The sequence below is a fragment of the Miscanthus floridulus genome, chromosome 10 (genome assembly GCF_019320115.1).
Source record: "Miscanthus floridulus cultivar M001 chromosome 10, ASM1932011v1, whole genome shotgun sequence".
Taxonomy (NCBI): domain Eukaryota; kingdom Viridiplantae; phylum Streptophyta; class Magnoliopsida; order Poales; family Poaceae; genus Miscanthus; species Miscanthus floridulus.
In genome coordinates this window covers 94415215-94438461 of record NC_089589.1, presented here as the reverse complement: position 1 = coordinate 94438461, position 23247 = coordinate 94415215, and positions in this window count along the sequence as shown.

Genomic DNA, 23247 nt, shown 5'->3' with positions numbered 1-23247 from the left:
TGAAAAGAAATAAATAAACTATGATGTGTGTTTTGTGTCATCTTGCTTTGCCAAAATATATCGTTGCTACAGATGAAATCATAAGTTTCGTAGTGGTGGATAATCTTTCGGGCACTTTAATTTTGTCAACTATTAACCTGCACTACTACATAAATGAGATCTAGTCCCGGTTGGAAACTAGCCCTACTCCCGGTTTTCCAACCGGGACTAGCAATCCGGGACTAAAGGTGTTGTTCTTTAGTCCCGGTTTGCCACAACCGGGACTAAAGATCCTCCTAGCTTTAAAAAAAAATAATGCCTCCCACCGCTGCGTTCCGTGAGATTCGAACCAAAGACCTCATGCACTGCCTCGCGCGTAGCTTACCACCCCACCTACACAACACATCTAACAATGGATGGGATGCTTTCCTTTTGAACTAACCCATCGGTAGTCCGGGTTGGTGTTACCAACCGGGATTAAAGGGTCTACCTTTAGTCTGGGTTGGTATTACCAACCGGGACTAAAGGTCGGAGGACTTTTAGTCCCGGTTGGTGTCTCCAACCAGGACTAAAGGTCCCCTGCCCACCTTTAGTCCCGGTTGGAGACACCAACCGAGACTAAAGGTCTCTTTAGTCCCGGGGGCAAAAAATGCCGAGGCTAATGCCAAATTGGGACATCGTTCTAAAGTCTGTTCTCTAGTAGTGCTGGTAGTCTATATGTAATTAATATGGAGAATTCTTTTATTGGCCAAACAGTAAGAGCATCGCGAGAACTACTACCTAAAACAGGGCCCCAACTTTTGTATTTGGATGGCCACCTATTCTGGTACTACTCATTTTTTTTTGTTGTTTCCTCCGGCAGCACTACCGGCTTGGTGCCGCTGGACCAGGTCGGACAAGCAGGAGGCCACCTGGATAGGGGAGGAAGGAAGCCGCGTTGGCATGGAGAAAGGCGGGGGGGCGAACGGATCCGGCCTCACTGGACCTGTGGAAAGCGGTTGTGCCGCCCTCACTCGCCGGCTTGGTGCCGCTGGACCCGGGCCCGACAGGGAGGAGGCTGGGGCCGACCAGATCCAGCCTCACTGAACTTGTGGAGGACGGTCGCGGCGGCAGAAGGGCGTCGACGAGGTGCCCAACAGGAATAAGTACTGGGAGGAGAAAAGTATGTGGCCAACAAAAGTAGGGGCTCTATTAGGTAGTCTGTTGGAGGGGATTTTTTTTTGCTCCACTACTCAAAAATAGAGTATGGGTCATGTTTAGGTAGCCTGCTAGAGGCGCTCTATGATATAATAGATTTCCCATTCGCTTGTGACAGTGGTGGGTTGATGATAAGGTTACCCTTGGATACCTAGTGTCTATACTAAAACGGTTAAACATGCACTTATATTGTTTAGGGAGGGGTATGGAGATTGACCATTTGTTTATGAACTTGATCGTTCCATTTGTTATGTGCATATTGATATGCTTTCTTGCATGTGCACAAGTTTTTAAAATTTGATATACATGCTTTTGTGGTGTATGCTAATTATAGAACTTGAATGATGATTTGACAACTAGCTGGCATGTATATATAGGTTGGTAGCTAGATTCAAAATTTTTAAGTGGTACTAGAGCCTTTCTTATAATATTGATCTCATGAGGCATCTGGTGTTTTTGATGCATCTAGCTAACCATGGTGCTAAGGATGGTTGTAAATGTGAACTCCGATTGGTATCGCGCTTCAAAGGTCCATTCTTTACACCTTAACATCATTTAGTAGTAATTACTCTCCCACATTTCATATCAATGCATATGTGCAAGCTTTAAATCAAACACACTAGCACATATGTAGGGGGAGCTAATACTACCAATTCGGGTTTGTAGTACTTGCTCAAGTCCTTTACACATGGTAAAATTGCTTAGCAAGCAACTCAAATCCAAAAATGAATTTAATTCATATCTTTATGAAGATTGTCATCAATTACCAAAAAGGGACGCCCAGGCTAGTCCATCCGACCACCAGGCACTGAAAATCGATGGCCTGGAAACTGCCTAGCCCAAGCACCTTTGTCAGGGTTAAAAACCAAACAGCCCCTGAAAGCCCTAGTTTGGTTTTGGCTAATTGATGAAACCTATTGGACTAATCCTATGCTCTAAGTGCATAGGTGAGATAGGTTGGTTCAAGTCCATGGTGGAGCTAGATGGCACTCATGGTGATAGAGATGGCCAAAAGATGATGATCAAGTGCTCCCACATGGAAAAGAAGAAAGAGAAAAACAAAATGCTTGGGCTCAAGGCAAAGATGTATGCTAGGGATTTTGTTTTGCCAGTCAGGACGCAATAGAGTGCATTATCGGGTTTATGATAGATAGTCATAGTATTAAAAGAGGTGATCTTATGGCTAATGCGATTATCTAAGTGCCACAAGGTGAATTAACTCCATGCATGTGCATTTGGACCTAGTGAGTGCTAACATCCCTAAAAATGAGTTTGGAAAATGCTAACTCAAGTGCACAAGTATGTGATATACTTTGGAGTTAACACTTTTGCACAAGGGATGAAGAAAGGAATAGATCAAATCCACTGAGGTGCATCGGACATAATAGACGCAAGCATTGGACAAATTCGTGGTGTGTCCAATGGCTAACCTTAAACGAGGCTTGGCGTGACAATGTGCTTCGGACGCTGGCGTGGAAGGCATCAGGCAAATGATGTTCGATCTGATGTGTTTTGGGCAGTCTCTATTTGGAAGAAATAATTCTTTGGACACTGGAGCAGGCTTCTGACGCTGGCGTGTATATGCATCGAACAAATTGTGAACACGTCCGATGTGACTCAAGAGCTCACGGTGTTGAATTTACAATGCATCAGGCGCTGGCGACACGTTTTGTCTGATGGGGCATCAGATGCTCAAGGAGCTGACGCGCGAAGAGCTAGTCGTTGGGTGCCAACGGCTCTCTTCAAATGGTCAGGGCACATGGTGCATGCTGGTGGCTTCGGACACAAGTGGTATTTATCCGATGGCTATAGTGCCATTGTCCGATGCTCACGCAGAATGCCCAGTGAGGGGAGTAACGGCTAGTGGAGCCTTGGGGGCTCAATAAAGGCGAGTTGGCCGGCTCTTGCTCACACTCTAGGCTCTCTAATTTATTGATACACCTTGTGAGCATACTCCATCCTCTCCCACTCATCTAGTTCATGCATTGATCATCCAAAGTGAGATTGGGAGTGATCCTAGTTGTATTTCCTTAGAGTTGAGGCATCTAGTGGCACTAGTGTGTTGCTGCAGGATTTCTTTTTTACTCTTGGTGGTTGCCGCCACCTAGATGGCTTGGAGCAGCAGTGATCGTTGAGCAGAGGTTGGTGATTGTCTCCGGCTCTGATTGATGACTTGTGAGGGGGTTTTGTGCCTATTCCCCATGGAAGATCGCGAAAGGCAACTCTAGTGGATTGCTTGTGGCTTGTGGATTCTCATTTGTGTTATTCTTACGGCGCCCAAGTGTTGGGCTAGGTGTGTGATGCCTATTAGCGTGTGAGACACCAAGTGAGTGCATCGCCACAACGTGGACTAAGTTGCCGGCAAGCAACTGAACCATGGGATAAATCTAGTGTCAACATTGGTATTCATTTGATTGTTCTTGCCCGGCTCAATATATCGCTCTCTCACTTTCATTAATTTCATTGATATACTTGTCTTGTGGTAGTGCTTGTTTACCTTGCTAGTTGAGTAGCTTAGTTGTAACTAGTTATTTAGCTAGCTCACTAGTTGTGGTAAAAGTAGCTACATAGTTTGATTGCTTGTGTGTTTACAACATAGAGATCATAGTGACTAGCATTGTGTAGGTGGCTTGCTAGTGGTAATTGTAGTGCTACAACAAATTGCTGTTACGCCATATCTTATTGTCTAACAAGTTGCTCTAGTGTATTTGTAGAATGTTTATTAGGCTATTCAACCCCCCTCTAGCCATTTAGGACCTTTCAATATGTTTGTGTGACTTTGTAAACTAGAATTGTTTATGTTGGTGCGAAAAGTGACCAGCAAGTAAATATTTGTAGTTTTGCCATGCGTTGTGATCGGACGTGGCCTAGCACGTAATGACACAAGATTTATACTGGTTTAGGCAACGTGCCCAACGTCCAGTTTTAGTTGGTTGGTGACTTTATTCCTAAGCCCAGGTGCTCAAAGTTTGCTGTGGGGTTACAAATGAGTAGGAATGAGAAAGGGGCGTTAAAGGCCTGGTCGGACTCTAAACCGAATGGCTGAGAGTGACGGGTGGTCTAACGTGTGCTAAGTATTGGAGTGTATGCTCTGTGTAGCCGTCGAGTTCTAGAGCTATTAAGCTATTGGAGTCCTCAGGTCATTGAGTCCTTGAGTCGTCTAGCCTTTTCTTCTTTTTGAGAGAGATATTCTTTTAGGTGAGAGCTCATCCCTTTTTATAGTTGAAGGGGATGGCCTTACAAGTCAGAGAAAGAGAGAGAGTGTGTATGCATGTGCTACCTAGTCTTGTTGCCCATGCTGTCGGGTACGAGACGGTTATTGGCACCCACAATACTGTTTATGTTCACACGCATCTGGCAGGCTCTTCCGTGTTCGCCTGGTACGGTAAACATCGGTGCCTACAATACTGTTTGTGCTCTGACACGTCTGGAAGGTTGTATAGTGCCCGTCTGGCATGGCCTGGTGGCACCGTCCTATAGGTGCACAGGGCATGGCAGGGTATGGTCCTCGGTATTGTGGTTGACTTGAGTGCCTTACCTTATCTGCTCCACCTGATCCCCGGGCCCTCACCGAGTGGGCGTCCCCGGTTAGTCGTTCCCAGTCAGTCCCGACCGTGTTGGTCGAAAAAGAGCAATGAGCTGAGGTCTAGCGTATCCTTGATCAGAGAAGGAGGTAGGAGCTAAACTACGATCCCACCTTGGCTAGGCCTTCTAGTCAGGGACCGGATCATTGTCCCGGCTTGTCATTATGTATTTGGGCTGGCCCAGGCGCGTGTTGTCGCTATGCCGCCTGCTAGGCCAGGTTTTGCAGGGAAGCAGGTCCATTGGAGACCTTGGATTTATGAACCCAACAGGAGCCCCTGAGCCCCTTTGGGACTTCTGTGAAGTTGTGAAGGGGATGTTTACACTAGTTTCATGAGCGCACCCGATGGGTGTAAGGTTATGGGTCACCGTCGAACAAGATGGAGCGTGAACCCGAGGCGTCGGGTGAGACGGAGTGTGAACCCAAGGGTCAAGCGAGATAGAGCCCGCAGCCTTAGGGTTAGGCGAGACGGAGCGCGAATCCAAGGGTCAGGCATGGCCGAGGGGTCGGGCAAGACGGAGCGCTAACCCAAGGATCAGGCGAGATGGAGCTCGTGGCCTTGGGGTTGGGGGAGACAGAGCGTGAATCCAAGGGTTAGGTGCAGCCAAGGGGTCAGGCAAGATGGAGCACGAACACAAGAGTCAGGCATGGCCGAGGGGTCGGGTGAGACGGAGGGCAAACCCAAGGGTCGGGCGAGACGGAGCACGAACCCAAGGGTTAGGCATGGTCGAGGGGTCGAGCGAGATGGAGCATGAACCCAAGGGTTAGGTGCAGCCGAGGGGTCAGGTGAGATGGAGAGTGAACCCAAGGGTTGGGCGAGATGGAGCACGAACCCAAGGGTCAGGTGCCGCCAAGGGGTCAGGCGAGACAGAGCACGAACCCAAGGGTCAGGCGTGGCCAAGGGGTTGGGCGAGATGGAGTGCGAACCCAAGGGTTAGGCGTGGCCGAGGGGTCAGGCGAGACAGAGCGCGAACCCAAGGGTCAGGGGAGACAAAGGTGAGCATAGCCCCTGAGCCTACAGACGGCTGGAGAGTCGGTCAGAGGTTGAGCACCTTGGTACTCTTTTCTAGGGCTGCGGACTCCTATGTTCTTTTCAGTCAGGGTGTTCACCCATGTCTGTTCCGACCGCAACCTGCGCGATTGGTCAGGTTCCTAAGTAGGGACCGGACAGCTCAAGCCCCGAGCCCCATTGGGCTCGGTAGGGGTTGGCTGAGTTTTATGCATCACCCCATCCATGGTTTCCGCAACCGGAGGGGTTGAGCTAACGACATTTGCCTCGATGGCTCGAGTGTCGCGCTCTGTGAGCTCACTAACGGGCATATCTGAGTGGAATCCAGGTCCGTCATTCGTGATAGGGTCGGCATAGGACTCATGTGGCATTCTACTGCTCCTTAACCTTCTTCTCGGCAGATGCCCGAGTCATTCTGGAGATTGACTTAGGTGGCCCACTGGCCTCCCCTCAATGGAGATTCTATGGGCTTGGCTCGAGGTTAGGATCGAACGAGAAGGTTGAGATGACTCTATCTGCTTCTAAGCTAATCAGGCGAGGGCCACTGGGGCTCATCTGTGTTTTCTCCCCTGGCTCTATTTGTCATGAGGTGGCCTCAAGCCCTTTGCGGGGTGGCCTTCGAACCCCGGTCGGTCGTCGCTCATATAGAATGAGACGACTACCGCTTCGTGACGCGACATGAAGCGTTGTGATGCAACAATTGCATATGCAATGCTTGGATGTATGGAATGAATGTATGGATGAATATGTGACTGAATGTACGAATGCATGTATGAGGATGGATGAATGAATGTTCATGCACTGGGAAAGTAGAATGGCGGTTGGTAAAGTTACCTCAATGGCTCGAGTGACGGGCCTGGGGAGCTCCTATCAGACATGTTCGAGTGGGATCCATGTCCCTCATTCGTGACGGGGTCGGCATAACCCGCATAGGGCATCCCACTGCTCCTTACCAGTCTCTTGGTAGCGCCCGAGCCATGCGATCATCTTGGGTAACCCGTTGGTCTCTCCTCGATGGGGATTCCATCGGTGGGCCCCTCTAGACCCTGCTTGGTAAGGCGGAGGGTCATTTGCATGTGGTTGCGCCTTGTTTCCCATGCCCAAGTTGCGGTAGTGGTGGGCCCTACCCAGGCCACATCCCATTAACTAGGCAACATTTTGTTGGGCAGGCCACGTACCACCGCATGCCTTTTCGCCTTAAGTAGGGGGAAGGGAGAGGGTTTTTCTCCCGTTCTTTCGCCTTTCTTCAACCGCTGCCATTTCTCCTTCCTTCTTTTCGCCAAGCCTGTTCGTGTGCCATGGCGGTTTCTAGGAGAGAGGAGAGCAGAGCGGGGGAGAGAAAAAAACTCACAAATTCGTTCGTAAGTCTGAGGTGTGATGTCGAACTAGAGGCCTTCAAACATAGATGAGGAGGTGCTGGCCGCCTTTGCCGAGAAGGGGCTGCTCCCATCGATAGAGGTGGCGCATTGGAGGGCTCCTGCATCGGGGGATGTTGTTCCACAATCCCGGGCCGATGAGGTCATATCCTTCCTTGCCTTCCTAAGAGCGTGGGATCGAGTATCCCACGCACGTGGTTCCTACATGGCTCCTCAATGAGTGGGGCCTAGAGTTGCAGCACCTTAACCTGACTAGGGTACTGCATATCACTAGCTTCATCACCGTCTGTGAGGCCTTCCTAGGGATGGAGCTACACGTGGATCTCTTCTGGTGGATTTTCAGTGGGGCGAGCCCTATCCGAAGGGAAGCCACCCATAATCGCACCGTTGGGGGGTTTGCCCTACAGAGGAGGCCGAAGCCGTTGGTCTTCTACCCCTTGTACTCCCCCTGTGACTCCAACTGGGGGTGGCATGGTGAGTGGTTCTACAGTAGGACCTAGTGGAGGCACCATTCCCGCATTCACCTGAGAGAGGCCAGAGAGGAGGGAACGCTGGTCGTGGGGTCCCACCGGGCGGCAGAACAAGCTGGAGATTATCGAGACGGAGCTTCAGAGGCTTGTGCAGCATGGCCTCGATGTGTTGCAGGTCTTCCATACCTTCTTCCGCTATGGGGCCACCCCATTGGCAAAGAGAAGGCAGCCGATGTGGGAATACTCTGGCCCGGTGGATCCCGACCGCGCATCGCCGGAGGAGTTGCCAAAGGATGAAGTCTGGACTCGTCTCGATCAGGTGCTGCAGTTGAGGGATGAGACTCCCTTGAAGGGACGCTCGGTCCCCTTCATGCCTTGAAGCTATCCAATTTGGTATAATTTTTTCCCATGTCCTTTGCCTTCTTCTTTTGATGTTTTGATTGATTTTGAGTTGCCCATTTCGAAGGGACTCGCGGGCTATAAATCTTGGCTGCATCTTCCGAGAGGGCCGAAAGGCGTGGTTTGGCAAGCTGCCTAGAGGGAGGCCACGCTTGCCAAGAAGAAGAAGAAAATCAAGTAGGCCTAGAGGAGGTTTGATAATGAGAAGGAGATCAACCAGCGGGTCCGTGGTGGTGAGAGCCCGAGCGATGTGGAGGCGAAGCTCAAGTTGAAGGAACCCACGGAGATGGGTGATGACATGAGTTCCTCGAAGGACGAGGAAGATAGGGGCGTTGCTTTGACCTTGCTAGAGCACCATAATCCCACAGCTACACCCGTTAGCAGCGGGCATGGTACGGAGGTACGCAATGATGTTCCTGAGTCGAGGAAGCGTGCCACGATTGAAGACGCCAGCCTCAAATGAGAGGTGAAGCGGGCGCGGTCGCCGCGCCCTTCGGAGATGTCGTTGGCTTCGTGGCCCCCTACTCCGAGTGTGGCGGAGCACGCCGGTCGGTCAGGGATGTAGTCATTCCCCTGTGTCTCTAGGGTCAATGAGTGTGCATGACCCCAAACAGGGAGATGCCCCACCAGTTGCTCCGATGGTTTCGCCATGAGCTGGCGGTCGTGGCCGTTCGCGGGTTGATCGGAGACCGTCTGGGTCGCCTCCTCCCTCTATTGTTGCAAGGGGGCACGAGTCACAGGCCCTAAGCAATCCTTGTCATGTTGGCTCATCGTCAGCTAGTCAGGGATTCAGGGTTCTACCGCTTTCGTCTGGGTACGCATTCATGCTCCTATTTGTTCTCATAGTTGAGTTTTTTAGTGTAACTAACCTGCGCTTGTTTGATAGTGGCCAAGGACTAGCTGGACTGGGGATCTCCCCACCTCCCATGCGAGAATAGTGGAGACCTAGCTAGCAGCGGGTCGCGACGAGCGGGGGAAGCAGGTTGGCGATGACGCAACCTTCCTTAATGGTTATTGTGTCTATCCGGCTAGTTGTGAGCACGGTGGTAGCGGCAGCGGTGGTGATGGCGGTGATCCGCATGGTGACGGTGGAGGTCGAGTTAGAGGTGACCCTTGTGGTCCCTCCCCCGATGGTTGCGGAGGAGGAGAGAAGGGAAACTGGGCTCCCTATCTCACCCGGTGGAGGAGCACACGGTTCGCCCGCCCGGTTAGAGCTAGAGGGGTCTGGAGGAGCCATGGCGAGGCTAGACTTAGAGCAGCCACCGGTGAGCCATGGAGTCCTGGTAGCAGTCATCCCCTTCGACGGCGAAGAGGACACCAGGGTGGTGCCGCCAGCCATCCCACCGTCCTTGGAGTTGGTGATGATCTGGTCATCACTTGCTACTGCGATGGCTAGATCTTCTAGCGGGTCGGGGGCAACCCGCGAGCTGGTGTGGCCTTGCACCGGCAAGCCGGGAAAGGCTCGGTTCATCCTTCGCGATGAGGAGGAGGTGATGCTTTGGCACCTGCACAGGGAGATAGGACTGTCGATGGAGTCCGCTCTTGCCCTTACCAAGGCGAGGCTCAAGGAGGCCTTGGAGAGTGTTGAGCTCATCCATCAGGACGTTACTGTGGACCTACCACACGTTGCAGACGTAAGTTTTCTATGTTCCTGGTATTGTCTTTAATTCCTTGGCATTTAAACGGTTGTCTCAGCACGCCTGCTTTTTGTCTCATAGGACCTAGAGATGATGTCGATCCGCAAGTCCCGATTTCTCCGAGAGGAGCATGGTCGGATGGAGCAAGAAGCGGTGGCATCATGGCGGTTCGACGAGCTCAGGAACCAGCTAGAGTCCGCCCGCCGTGAGTCCCAAGACTGGGCGGTCGAGGCAACAGGACCACGAGCGGCGGAGCTGCGTGTGGTCGAGCGGGTGACTGATGCCGAGCAAGAACTTGACATCGTGAAGGCCCACTTGGCAGAGACTAAGGCAGTGCTTTAGAAATCTTTGGAGGCTCTGGAGGCAGAGCAAAAGGCCTAGTCAGATGCCGAGCAAGAAGTGCTCGCACTCCGAGGGCAGATGCTCGGAGCAGAGGAGTCGAACACTCGGTTGCTTGAGAGGGTGACCCAACAAGAGGAAGGGCTCTCCATTCTTGAAAGCGCTCGCCTCGGTATGTACCTATTCTGCCTTTAGTTGATGCCTTTAACTTTTCTTTTCCTTACTTCTAAATTTGTCGTCCATTTCTAGAGCCGGGCAAAAAGATCAATTCTGTAGAGAAAGAGCTGGAGACGGTCAAGGCGATAGTTGGTCAGGGCGTGGAGATGCTAGCCCAGTCCATTGAGGAGCAACATGCTCTGGAGGGAGAGCTCGACCAGATTCGCAATATTGCACAGGTGGTGGTCTCCGAGGTGTTCGGGTTGGGGCCGAGCATGAGTATGCCTGTTGTCCAGCTGGCAGAGGTCCCGAATGAAGTTCGGGCGCTCATCTCCAATGGCATGCTTTATGGTACGTCAGGGGTGCTGACCTCAGTGGTGACCCATCACCCCGATCTAGACTTTGTGGCCATCTACAGAGGATACACCGATGGGTGGAGCATAGATGAAATCCATGCGCTGGGGGAGAGTTTGGCGCCGCATGCACAGATGGTCACTGAGCAGGTAACCGCGTAGTGGGTGATGGAGGCTCGCCATTCGACCGTGGCCATAGACATGGGCTAGGAAGATGTCGTCCAGCCTGCGGGGGCAGCGGAGGCTGGGTCGAAGGCGAGCGTTGTCTCGATTAGAAGCGAGCTGCCTTCGTCCTCATCAACCGTACCATCAGCCTTTGCTGCTGGGGGGCCATAATAGAGTTAGAGTAAAAATAGTCAGTTTATGTAAAAGTTGAATTCATGGGGGAGACCCCGTGTAAATAGTTTCACATTCGTGAACATTTTAAGTTTGTTTTTTGTGATGAAATCACTTATGAGGGGAAGCTTGTCCTGTCCATCCTTGTTTTTATCCTTGCGTAGCTTTGTTTTTGTCCTTTCTTTTTCACACCTGCCCATTGACCCATAGGCTGCAACCTTAAGAACCCAGGTGTGGCCTGCGAGGCTCCTGCTCATAACCGTAGGTTGTGGCAGGGTGTGATAGGTTGGGAGGTTAAAGCGCAAGTTACGTAGGATAATTAAAGGAATGGAATGCCCTTTCGTTTGGACGACGGCCTTTTGTTTGGGCAAAAAGTATTACTACATAAGGAGGGTGGTATCGCACCCCCATGGAGCCCACGAGCAACCCAGGCCAAGAGTGCTTGGGCTAGGGCACTCTAGGAGCAAACTTTGAATGGAAATAAGTTGTAAGACCGAGCTTTAGGGAAAGAAACGACGTAACTATTTGATGTTCCATGTGTTGGTGAGAACATTGTCGTTGTCAGTCCTTAGTCGGTAGGCGCCCGGTCGGATCACCTTGGTCACCATGTAGGATCCTTCCCATGGTGGAGAGAGCTTGTGTTTCTCCTTGGTTGACTAGGTCCTCCGGAGTACAAGATCACCGACCTCGAGGATCCTCCCTATGATTTTTCTTTCATGATAACTATGGAGAGTTTGCTGGTAATGAGCGGAGCAGGTTGATGGTCGTCTCACAAACCTCCTCAAGCAGATCAACTATGTCCTGCTAAGCCTCCGTGGCTCAGTCTCGGTCGAAGGCCTTTACTCTTGGGGCACCATGATCGAGGTCAGATGGAAACACTACTTCGGCTCCGTATGCCAGGAAAAAGGGGTGAACCCCATGGACCAGGTTTGGAGTTGTTCTTATGCTCCAGAGGATCACTGGGACCTCTGCAACCCATCGCCCGGCATACTTTTTTAGTCGGTCGAAGATGTGGGGCTTGAGTCCTTAGAGGACCATGCCATTGGCCCGCTCGACCTGACCGTTAGTACGCGGGTGACCGACCGAGGCCCAATCAATCCTGATGCCGTATCCATCATAGAAGTCCAGGAACTTCTTCCCGATGAAGTTTGTTCTAAGGTTGGTGATGATACAGTTAAGAACACCAAACCAATAGATGATGTCGAGGAAGAACTTGACTGCCTCTTTTGAGCGGATATTGGTGATGGGCTTCGCCTCTATCCACTTGGTGAACTTGTCCACCGCCATGAGTAGGTGAGTGAAGCCACCCGTGGCCTTTTTGAGGGGTCCGACCATGTTGAGGCCCCAGACCATGAATGGCCAGGTGATGGGAATGGTCTAACGTTCTTGCACTGGCAGATGAGTCTGCAGAGCATAGAACTGGCATCCTTCACACGTGCGGACCACCTCCTTTACATCTCGCAGCGCAGTGGGCTAGTAAAAACCTTGGTGAAAGGCTTTCCCGACCAGCGACCTTGGGGCTATGTGATGTCCACAGATTCCGACATGGACTTCGAGAAGAAGTTGTTTCCCCTGGTCAATCGGGATGCACTTCATGAGCACTCTCGACGGACTTCGATTGTAAAGTTCATTACTAATGGTAATGGACGTCTTGGCGCATCGAGCGATTCATCGTGCTTCAGTCCTTTCCAGTGGGAGAACCTCCTCGAGGAGGTAGGTGAGCAGTGGTGCTCTCTACTTGACCGGATCCGATGCCATCATGGAGATGTCGGCAGGCGATGTTGCCATGGAGGCGCCAAGGTTGGAGCCCCCAAGCACTTGGTCGGGGTCAGGGCACGTCGGGGGGTCGGAGCCCCTGGTTACCAGATTAGTGTTGGAGTGGGTCTGGGTCAGATCCTCTAGAATGTGGGCAGATGGCTCATGGAGATCGTTGATTAAGACCCCATCTATAGACGGAACCCGCCTGGCAAACAATTTTTCAAGGAAATTGGTGGCATCATTGTCCTTTCGGGGGACATGATGCAGCTCGATCCCTTGGAACTTGTCCTCGAGCTTGCGAACCTCCTGGTAGTATGCTACCATGCTAGGGCTCTTGTAGGAGGACTTCTTCATGACTTGGTCGACGACCAATTCTGAGTCACCATGGACATACAGTCACATGGCGTCGAGCTCGATGGCGATGCGCAGTCCATTGATGAGGGGTTCATACTCCATGGCATTGTTCATGGCTGAAAAATGAAGATGGATTGCATAGCAGAGCCTGCTCCGATCTGGGAGATTAGAACCACTCTAGCCCCCGAGCCAGGCGCCATGACCGAACCGTCGAAGTACATCGTCTAGTACTCATGGGTGACATCCGGGGTCGAGAGCTTGACTTCTGTCCATTCGGCGATGAAGTCAGCGAGAGCCTGAGACTTAATAGCAGTGTGGGGAATGTACCTAATGTCATGGCCCATGAGCTCGAGAGCCCATTTGGAGATTCATCCCACGGCGTCGTGGTTGCGGACGATGTCTCCCAGCAGGTACAAAGTGACGATGATGACTTCGTGATCGGTGAAGTAGTGTAGGAGCTTTCGGGTTGCCATCAAGATAGTGTATAGAAGCTTCTGGACCTAGGGGTAGCGAACCTTGGTGTTGGTGAGTACCTTACCAATAAAGTACACCGGTCGTTGGACCTTTAGGGGGTATCCTGACTCCTCCCTCTCAACGATGAGGGCAGCGCTCACAACGTGGTTGCTTGCCGCGATGTAGAGGAGGAGGGATTCTCCCCGTTCGGGAGCGATGAGGATTGGGGCCAATGTCAGTGATGCTTTGGGGCTTTCCAAAGCCTATTGTGCCTCCTCTATCTAGACTAATATGTCTGTCTTCTTGAGAAGTTTATAGAGAGGCATCACCCATTCGCCTAGTCGGGAGATGAACCAGCAAAGGACGGCCAGACAGCCGATGAGCCTCTGTACGCCCTTGACGTTGTTTATAGGGCCCATATTGGAGATGGCCATGATTTTTTTGGGGTTGGCTTCGATATTGTGCTCAAACATGATGTATCCAAGGAGCTTCCCCTTTGGAACCCAGAAAACACATTTTTTGGGATTCAATTTGATGCTGAAGCTTCGGAGGTTCACGAATGTTGCGGCCAAATTTGCGATCAGGTTGCTAGCTTGAGCCGTTTTCACCACTATGTCATCTACATAGATGGCGATTGTTGGTTTTGGCTGCTCGACTTGGTCAGGTTGGTCGGGCAGGTCGATTTGGTTGGCGAAGCATCGCTGCATGCATGATTGATAGGTGGCGCCAGCATTCTTTAGACCTAAAGGCATGGTTACGTTATAGTACGAACCATACAGGGTGATGAATGAAGTCACGACCTGGTTAGACTCTTTCATCGCGATCTGGTGTTATCCTGAGAAGGAATCCAGGAAGGAGAGGATTTCACATCCTGAGGTGGAGTTGACTATCTGGTCTATGCGCGGCAAAGGAAAATGGTCCTTTGGACACGCCTTGTTGAGGCCAGTATAATCAACACACATTCTCCATTTCCCATTCTTCTTTTTTACAAGAATAGGATTAGCTAGCTAGTCGGAGTGGTATACCTCTTTGATGAATCCAACTGCCAGGAGTTTGGTGATCTCCTCGCCTATGGCCCTACGCCTCTCATCATCAAAGCGACATAGGCATTGCTTGGCAGGCTTTGAGCCCGGGACGATGCATAGTGCATGCTCGGTGACCTCCTTTGGTATGCCCGGCATGTCAGAAGGTTTCCATACGAAGACATCATGATTGGCACGTAGGAAGTTGGCGAGCTGGCTTTCCTATTTGGCTAGGAGCTTGGTCCCAATCCACACCATCTTGGTTGGGTCGATGGGGTCGATCCCCACCGCCTTGGTTTCCTCAGTTGGATGGAAGGTGCTTGAGGAGGTCAGCTCATTGCAGTCGGGGACTGCTGGAGTCACCGAATTCCCAAGCTCTAGGAGCTCGGTGGAGTTGATGACGACAGTGGCAAGCTCGTAATGCTCATGATTGCACGTGTAATTGTGTGAAAAGGTGCTACCCACGGTGATGACATTGTTCGGTCCCGACATCTTTAGCTTGAGGTAGGTGTAGTTGGGGATCACCATGAACTTGGCGTAACAGGGCCGCCCTAAGATGGCGTGGTAGGACCCTAGAAAGTCCACCACCTCGAAGGTCAGGACCTTCAAGTGGAAGTTGGCTCGGCCACCAAACATGACAGGTAGGTCGATCTGTCCGAGCAGGTATGACTGCGTCCCTGGTATCACGTCGTGGAAGGGAGAGCTCACTGGGCGAAGCTCTGACTAGGGGATGCATATGGCGTCGAGGGTGTCGACGTAGAGAATGTTGAGGCCACTACCTCTGTCCATTAGTACCTTGGTGAGGTAGTTCTTGTGGATGATGGGGTCAACGACAAGCAGGTCGTGACCCGGTTGGGCTATGTGGGAAGGATGGTCTCTCTGATCAAAAGTGATTAGGGAGTTCGACCAGCTAAGGAAAGAGGAGATGGCTGACTCAGCGGCGCATGCCTCTCTGTAGCGTACCTTGTGCTAGTGCTTGGAGTGGATGGCGTCGGATCCCCCAAAGATCATGAGGCATTCCTTGGGGTTGGGGAAGCCATCGTCATCCTTGCCCGCCGAGCCTCCTTTCTTGGCTACCTCCTCCTTGCCTTTCCCTTCCTTTGGCTTGGCCGCTTGCCATAGGAAGCGCTTGAGAAGCTCGCAATCCTTATAGAGGTGTCTGACAGGATAGGTGTGGTTGGTGCATGGACTCTCCATGAGCTTATCGAAGTGGTTGGGCTAGCCCTGCCGGGGCCACTTGCCCGCTTGGTCGGCCGCAATGACCAAAGCTGGGTTGGCTGGTCGACGCCGATCCTTCTTATTCTTCTTGCCCTTTGTGTGAAGGGGCACTCATCTTGGTCCTTGCGCTTGGCCTTGCCCCTGTCCCGACTACCGCTAAAGATCGCCCCGACCACCTCCTCACCGGAGGTGTGGTTTGTGGCGACATCGAGCAGGTCGCGGATGGTACAGGGCTTCACACAGCCAAGCTTGTGGATTAATGACTCACAGGTTGTCCCAGAGAGGAACACGCTGATGACATCTGCGTCGACGATATCAGGAAGGGAGTTGCACTGCTTTGAGAACCTATGGATGTAATCACATAGGGACTCATTGGGCTCCTATTGGTAGCTATTAAGGTCCCAGGAATTCCCAGGACAGACATACGTCCCCTGGAAATTTATGACAAAGACCCTCTTGAGATCCGCACAGTCGCGGATGATGTCGGGCAGAAGGAATTCGAGCCATTCTTGAACATGCTCCCCCACACAAATGGGGAGGTACTGGATGATGAAGTAGTCATCATCCACTCCTTCAACTCGGCAGGTGAGCTGGAAGTCTTTGAGCCATATACCGGGGTTCAACTCCCTAGTGTATCTGGCGATGTTGGTGGGTGGTCGAAAGCGCTGTGGGAACAATACTTTCTGTATGCGACGACCAAAGGCCCATGACCCTGGGCCATCAGGGCTAGGGCTCTGGTCGTTTGGTCGACCACCATGCCTGGGGTGCGTGTCCTCGCACTCCTCGATGGTCAAGCCAAGGCCCGCACCGCCTGCTCTCGCCGCCACTCGATAGGCGTCATCATTGTGCCGGGCATGGCATTGATTGTTGATGAGGCTACGAGCATCATGGTTCAGCCCAAGGCATTTGCGCATAGGTGGTTGGTGTGTAGTGGGCATTGGGTCGGGCTGCGGTGCAGCCACGGCCTCCTACCCCATGCCCAGCAACAGAAGTGGTGAGTAGATGGAGCTATTCGACTAGTGCGGCCCCAGTCCTCTAGTTGGGAAGGAGGCCGCAAGCCGATGTCGCGACGTGGAGCTCTTTGCCTGTTGAACGGTGGTGGTCTCCACCAGTGCCCGGAGTTTCTAGTGGATTGCCTATTGCTGGAGGTCGGTAGGCTCGGGGAGGCCACGCAGAAGCATCCCCACAGTAGCGATGTTCTGGCCAGCCTAAGCGAAGTAAGAGGGGTCGTTCCCTCCATCCAGGATGTTATGCTGGACCTGACGGGCGTGACCTCGAGCGTCGCTCATCAGGTTACGCACACGTGGCATAGCGTGCTGCGTCGAGCACACCAGCACACGTGGCGACTGGCTCTGCCGCCTTTGTCATAACTCCTCGTCGTGCTCCTATGCACGTGCGAGGGACTTCGCATGGTGGTCTAGAGGGGTGTGAGTCTGTAGAGACTTCGCTACCACCAGTGGCTGTCCTAGGGCATCTACCATAGCGCACTCCTAGAATAGAGGGTGGCCAGGTGCCATGATGTCACCGATGCTAGAGCCATCGCTTTTGACCTCGTCATCGACGAGGTCGTGAAAGGAGGCGGGAGCATAGCCCACCATCCCCACGAACTCAGATGTGAGAGGGGGCAGCATCAGCATCCTTCGGAGCCCCTACACGCACGCGTCCACGGGGGACGCAAAGCTATAGGGGAACCGGTCGCACAACGGTCGTGGTGGGGACAACGGGGTCCCTCTGGAGCATCGGTGGAAGGTGTTAAATAGTGAGTAAAGAACAATATGTACATGACTCACCGTGGGGTTTGAGCCTAGCATGGGCTCGAGACGAAGCACGAGTGTCTCGATGTTGGGGTCATCGAGTGGCCCGAGGCTAGTGGAGAGTGCTCCTCCTCTAGTGGATGTCAGGACGAGCGCCTCCTCATAGAGGCGGAGTACGCCGAGCCGGTCGGTGATGAAGTCCAGACTCCCTAAGAGGAAGGTCTGGAGTGGCACAAAGACAGGAGGAACCCACATCCCATTAGGTGGGAGCGTGAGAAACTCCAGCAAGCTGAAGCGAATCATATCGCTCAAGCCCGCCATGCCGAAGATGGTGGAAAGGTGGCCCATCCGATGACCAAAAGCGTGAATGCACGGCGTCTTCCCCACGGACGGCGCCAACTGTCGGTGTGAAAAGTGACCAACAAGTAAATATTTATAGTTTTGCCGTACGTTGTGATCGGATGTGGCCTAGCACGCAATGACACAGGATTTATATCGGTTCAAGCACCATGCCCTATGTCCAGTTTTAGTCGGTTGGTGAATTTATTCCTAAGCCTAGGTGCTCGAAGTTTGCTGTGGGGTTACAAATGAGTAGGAATGTGAAGGGGGGCACTAAAGGCCCGGTCGGACTCTGAACCGAACGGCTGAGAGTGACAGGTGCTCAAACGTGCGCTAAGTATTGGAGCGTATACTCTGTGTAGCTGTCAAGTTCTAGGGCTATTGAGCTATTCGAGTCCTCGAGCCTTTTTGAGAGAGAGAGAGTCTTTTAGGAGAGAGCTCATCCCCTTTTATAATTGAAGGGGATGGCCTTACAAGTCAGAGAAAGAGAGAGTGTATACATGTCCTACCTAGTCTTGTTGCCCACGCTGTCGGGTATGAGATGGTTATTGGTGCCCACAATATTGTTTATGTTCACACACATCTGGTAGACTCTACCGTGTTCGCCTGATACGGCAAACGTCGGTTCCTACAATATTGTTTGTGCTCTGACGCATCTGGAAGGTTATATAGTGCCCATCTGGCATGGCCTGGTGGCACCGTCCTGTAAGTGCGCAGGGCATGGTAGGGTATGGTCCTTAGTATTGCAGTTTACTTGAGCGCCTTACCTTATCTGCTCCGCCTGATCCCCGGGCCCTCACCGAGCAGAAATCCCCGGTCAGTCATTCCCAGCGGTCCCGGCCGTGTTGGTCGGAAAAGAGCAGTGAGCAGAGGTATGGTGTATCCTCGGTCGGAGAAGGAGGTCAGAGCCAGACTGCGGTCCCACCTTTGCCAGGCCTTCCAGTCGGGGACCGGGTTGTTGTCTCGGCCTGTCATTATGTATCTAGGTCGGCCCAGGCGTGTGTTGTCGCTGCGCCGCCTGCTGGGCCAGGTTTTGCAGGGAAGCAGATCCATTGGGGACCCCGGGTTTATGAACCTGATAGTTTATGTGAGCTCTACCTGGTACGGCACCTTAGTTGCTCAATTATGTAATATTTGTAAGGTGTTTGAGAACTTAGATAGAGAGGTGTAGTCTTGGCTAGATCGAATAGTTTTAATTCTACTTTTGTTTCATTTAGCTGGTGCAATTAGTTTTAGAAAAGACTATGCACCCTCCCTCTAGTCCGCCATCTAAACCTATCAGTGTGGGACAGCTTATAATCCTTATCGTTCCAAATGTAGCACCTCCGGGTTAACCCTTTTATACAAAGCGAGGACAAAAGTGTAAGAGAGGTGCTATGCGTTTTAATGTACCAAGCTAGGCCATATAAGCAGTTTTTAGACACGCGTGGGGTCTTACAGATTGTATGAATTTTCAACCTGAAATCATTATGGAGTAGAAACATGGCTGCAAACTCATTTTTCTTATGGGTAATAAGAGGCATTTTGTGGTGGTTTCTCTTACAAAAGTTAAGTGTTCAAGGTGCTACAACAATATCTTTGTGACGGATTTGAGCTCTTTCGGTTATTTTGTTGGAGGTGGCCTTGAACATATATGTTCTTACAAAACCTGACCATCACTTCATTTTCATGAAGGTGACCATCACGGAGTAGTGTTATGAAAGACTAAATGGCAGTTGACAGCCTCATAAATGCATTGTCCCTAGTGTGTGATTCATGAGGGTTATTGCTAGACACATGACACACTTTTTTGTGGCGGTATTCATATTTTTGTGAAAAAATTAACCCTCACGAAATATCTATTTTAATTTTTGTTGGGAGAACTGATGGTACAACTAGGTTTGTACTATCAGTTCTTTATTGATTCATACCATTTGTGACCTCAAAAGCCAAAAGGATGGTATCACGATCTTTTAATATGATGCTCTATCCTCTTTTCAGTAGCAAAAGTTAACCCAATGACAATTTTGTCTGCTCATTATATGTGTCTTGTTTCATGTTGTGAAGAAGTAACAAATGAACTAAGTACAAACAATGTTGATCCAGTGCTCTGAACTATTTCACATTCCAGATGGGTCATAAAAATTGCTTCATCAGATAATATGAGTGTCAGGTTCATAAACCCAGGGTTCCTCATGGACCGGCTTCCCAGCAAAGGCTCGGCCTAGCAGACGATGTTGCGAACGACGCACAAACTCCTAGGCCAGCCCAAATACCTAAATGATAGGCTAGACGGGTGATCCAACCTCCGATTGGGAGGCCTCGCTAAAAGAGGAACAACGCTCGCTTCCGACTCTGGCCCGCCTCTCTAACTGGAAGGCCTAGCCAAACACCGTCTCCAAACTTCGACCCGCGTCTCCGACTGGGGATGCGTCGAACCCCTACTTACAGCTCCTCTCCGACTAGAGCAATCAGAGCCAACTGGGACCAACCTACCATGGACACCCGCTCAGTGAGGACCAGGAAATGGACGGAGAAAGTAAGGCAGGGCACTCAAGTCAAGCGCAATACCGAGGACCGTACCCTATACACCTGCAGGACAGTACCAACAGGGCATGTCAGAAGGGTACCCTGCAACCTTTCTGGCATGTCAGAATCCAAGCAGTGTTGTGGGCACCGACATTGGCCCTATAGTGTTGTGGGCGCCATCAACTCCCATACTAGACCAACACGGTAAGGCTCCCCCACATGCCTCTAGATATCAATAGTGTTGTGGGCGCCGTCATCTACCATACATGGTGAATACAGTAAAACCTCCCACATGCGTCTGACAACAACAGTGTTATAGGCGCCTACCATCATCTTGTACCCGACGGCGTGGGCAGCAAGACTTAGTAGCATGCGTACTCTCTCTCTCGCTTGTAAGGTCATCCCCTTTATCTATAAAAGGGGATGCGCTCTCTCCCAACAGAGAGATCCCTCAGTTCACTTACATTTGATTCACCCTCTGTAGCTTTAGGCACTCTAAAGCTACACAAAGCACACGCTCGAACACTTAGCACATAGCAGAGCTCCCATCACTCTCAGCCCTTTAGACTGAGTCTGACCAGACCTCTTATACCCCCCATCTTTCTCCCCTTTCATTTGTAACCCCACAGCAAACTTTGAGCACCTAGGCTCAGGAATAAAGTCACCGACCGACTCAAACTGGACGTAGGGCACATTGCCTGAACCAGTATAAACCCTGTGTCATTGAGTGCTAGGCCACATCCGATCACAATGTATGGCAAAACTACAAATATTTATGTGTTGGTCACTTTCTGCACCGACAGTTGGCGCCGTCCGTGGGGAAGACGTTGTACGTTCACACTTTTGGTTATTGGTTGGCCCATTTTTCCACCACCTTCGCCATGGCGGGCTCAAGCGATACGACTCGCTTTAGCTCGTTGGAGTTTCCTACACTCCCACCTATTGGGACGTGGGTTCCACCCGTCTTCGAGCCATCCCAGGCCTTCCTCATCGGAAGCCTAGACTTCATCGTCGACCGGCTTGACGTACTACACCTCCGCAAGGAGGCACTAGTTCCGGCGCCCATCGTAGGGGCACCCCCCATCTGCTCTGGGACACATGACAACTTCAATGACGAGGCGCCTGCGCTTCATTCCGAGCAAACGCTTTGCTGATGTACATGTTGTTATTTACTCGCTATTTACCATCTTTCGTCGATTATCCGAAGGGACCGCATTGTCCGCACCGCAACCACCGTACAACCAGTTCCTCTATGGCCTCATGTTCCCCATGGACACGGATGCTCGGGGGCTCCAAAGGACACTGGCGCCGCCTCCTCTCACATCTGAATTTGTGGGAATGGCGAGGTATGCTCCCACCACTTTCCATGAACTCCTGGATGATGAGGTTGAGAGCGACGGCTCCAGCATCAGCGACGTGGCACCTAGCCACTGTCCGTCCTGGGAGTGTGCTACGGTGGACGCTCCGGGATAGCTGTTGGTGCTAGTGGAGTCCTTGCAGACTCACCCCTCCGAACCTTCATGCGGGGGGCCTCGTGCTTGCACAAGAGCACGCCAAGGAGCTATGACAACGGCAGCAGAGCCAGCCGCCACCTATGCTAGCGCGCTCGGTACAGCACGTTGTGCCCCACGCGCGTAACCCGGCCAGTGGTGCCCGGGGTCGCGCCCACTAGGTCTAGCATGACATCATGGATGAGGGGAACGACCCCCCACAGTTTTCTCAGGCTAACTAGAACATCGCCGCTGTGGCAATGCTTCTGCACGGTGTTCCCGAACCTATTGACCCCCAGGAGCGGGCGGTCCACCGGAACCTCCGGGCGCTAGTGGAAGTCACCGCTGTTCAATAGGTGGAAAGCTCCGCATCGTGACTCTGACTCATGGCCTCTCTCCCCACCAGGGGAGTGGGGACACACCAGACAGATTGCTCCATTCGCTTGCCGCTACAGCCACCAAGCGCGGCACAAGAGGCCACAGCTGTGCCGCGGTCCGACCTGGTGCCTGCTTTGCACCGACCGCCGGTACGTGAATGGCTTGGTCCACACCAACATGCTCATAGTATGATCAGCAACTGACATTAGGCCCAGCATGATGATGACGTCCATCGGGCGGTGGTGAGGGCAGGCAACACGGGCCCCGGCCCAACCATCAAGGGGAGCAGTGAAACATGCCTCAGGCATGGTCATCGGTCAGATGATCGGAGTCCTAGCCCGGATGGCCTAGGACCACAGGCCTTTGGCCGGCGTATCCAAAGAGCACCGTTCCTATAGCGCTTCCAACCGCCCACCAATATCGCCAAGTACACCAGGGAGACGAACCCCGGTATTTGGCTCGAAGATTTCCAGCTCGCCTACCGAGCTAGAGGGGTGGATGATGACCATTTCATCATTCAATATCTCCCCATCTGTGTGGGGGAACATGTTCGGGCATGGCTTGAATTCCTCCTGCACGATAGCATCCGCGACTAGGCGAACCTCAAGAGGATCTTTGTCAGAAATTTCCAGGCGATGTTGGTCGCCGTAGCTGATTGCGTGGGCAAGCAGCCCTAGCAAGGCCTGCCTAACCACTTCAACAAGCTCATGGATAGCCCATGCGCCAACCACACCTACCCTGTCAAACACCTCTACAAGGACCGCGAGCTCCTCAAACGTTTCCTACGACAGGCCGATGGGCCGAAAGAAGGAGACGGCAAAGAGGCGGCAACCAAGAAAAGAGGCACGATAGGCAAGGATGGGGACAACTTCCCCGACCCTAAGGAATGCATCATGATCTTCGGGGGATCTGATGCCATCTGCTCCAAGCGCCAGCACAAGGTACGCTACCGAGAGGCATGCGTCATCGAGACGGCAGTCCCTTCCTTCCTTAGCTAGTCGGAATCTCCAATCACCTTCGATCAGAGGGACCATCCCTCCCACATCACCAGACTAGGACGCTACCCGCTTGTTGTTGACCCCATTGTTCACAAGAAGTGCCTCACCAAGGTGCTGATGGACGGAGGTAGTGGCCTCAAC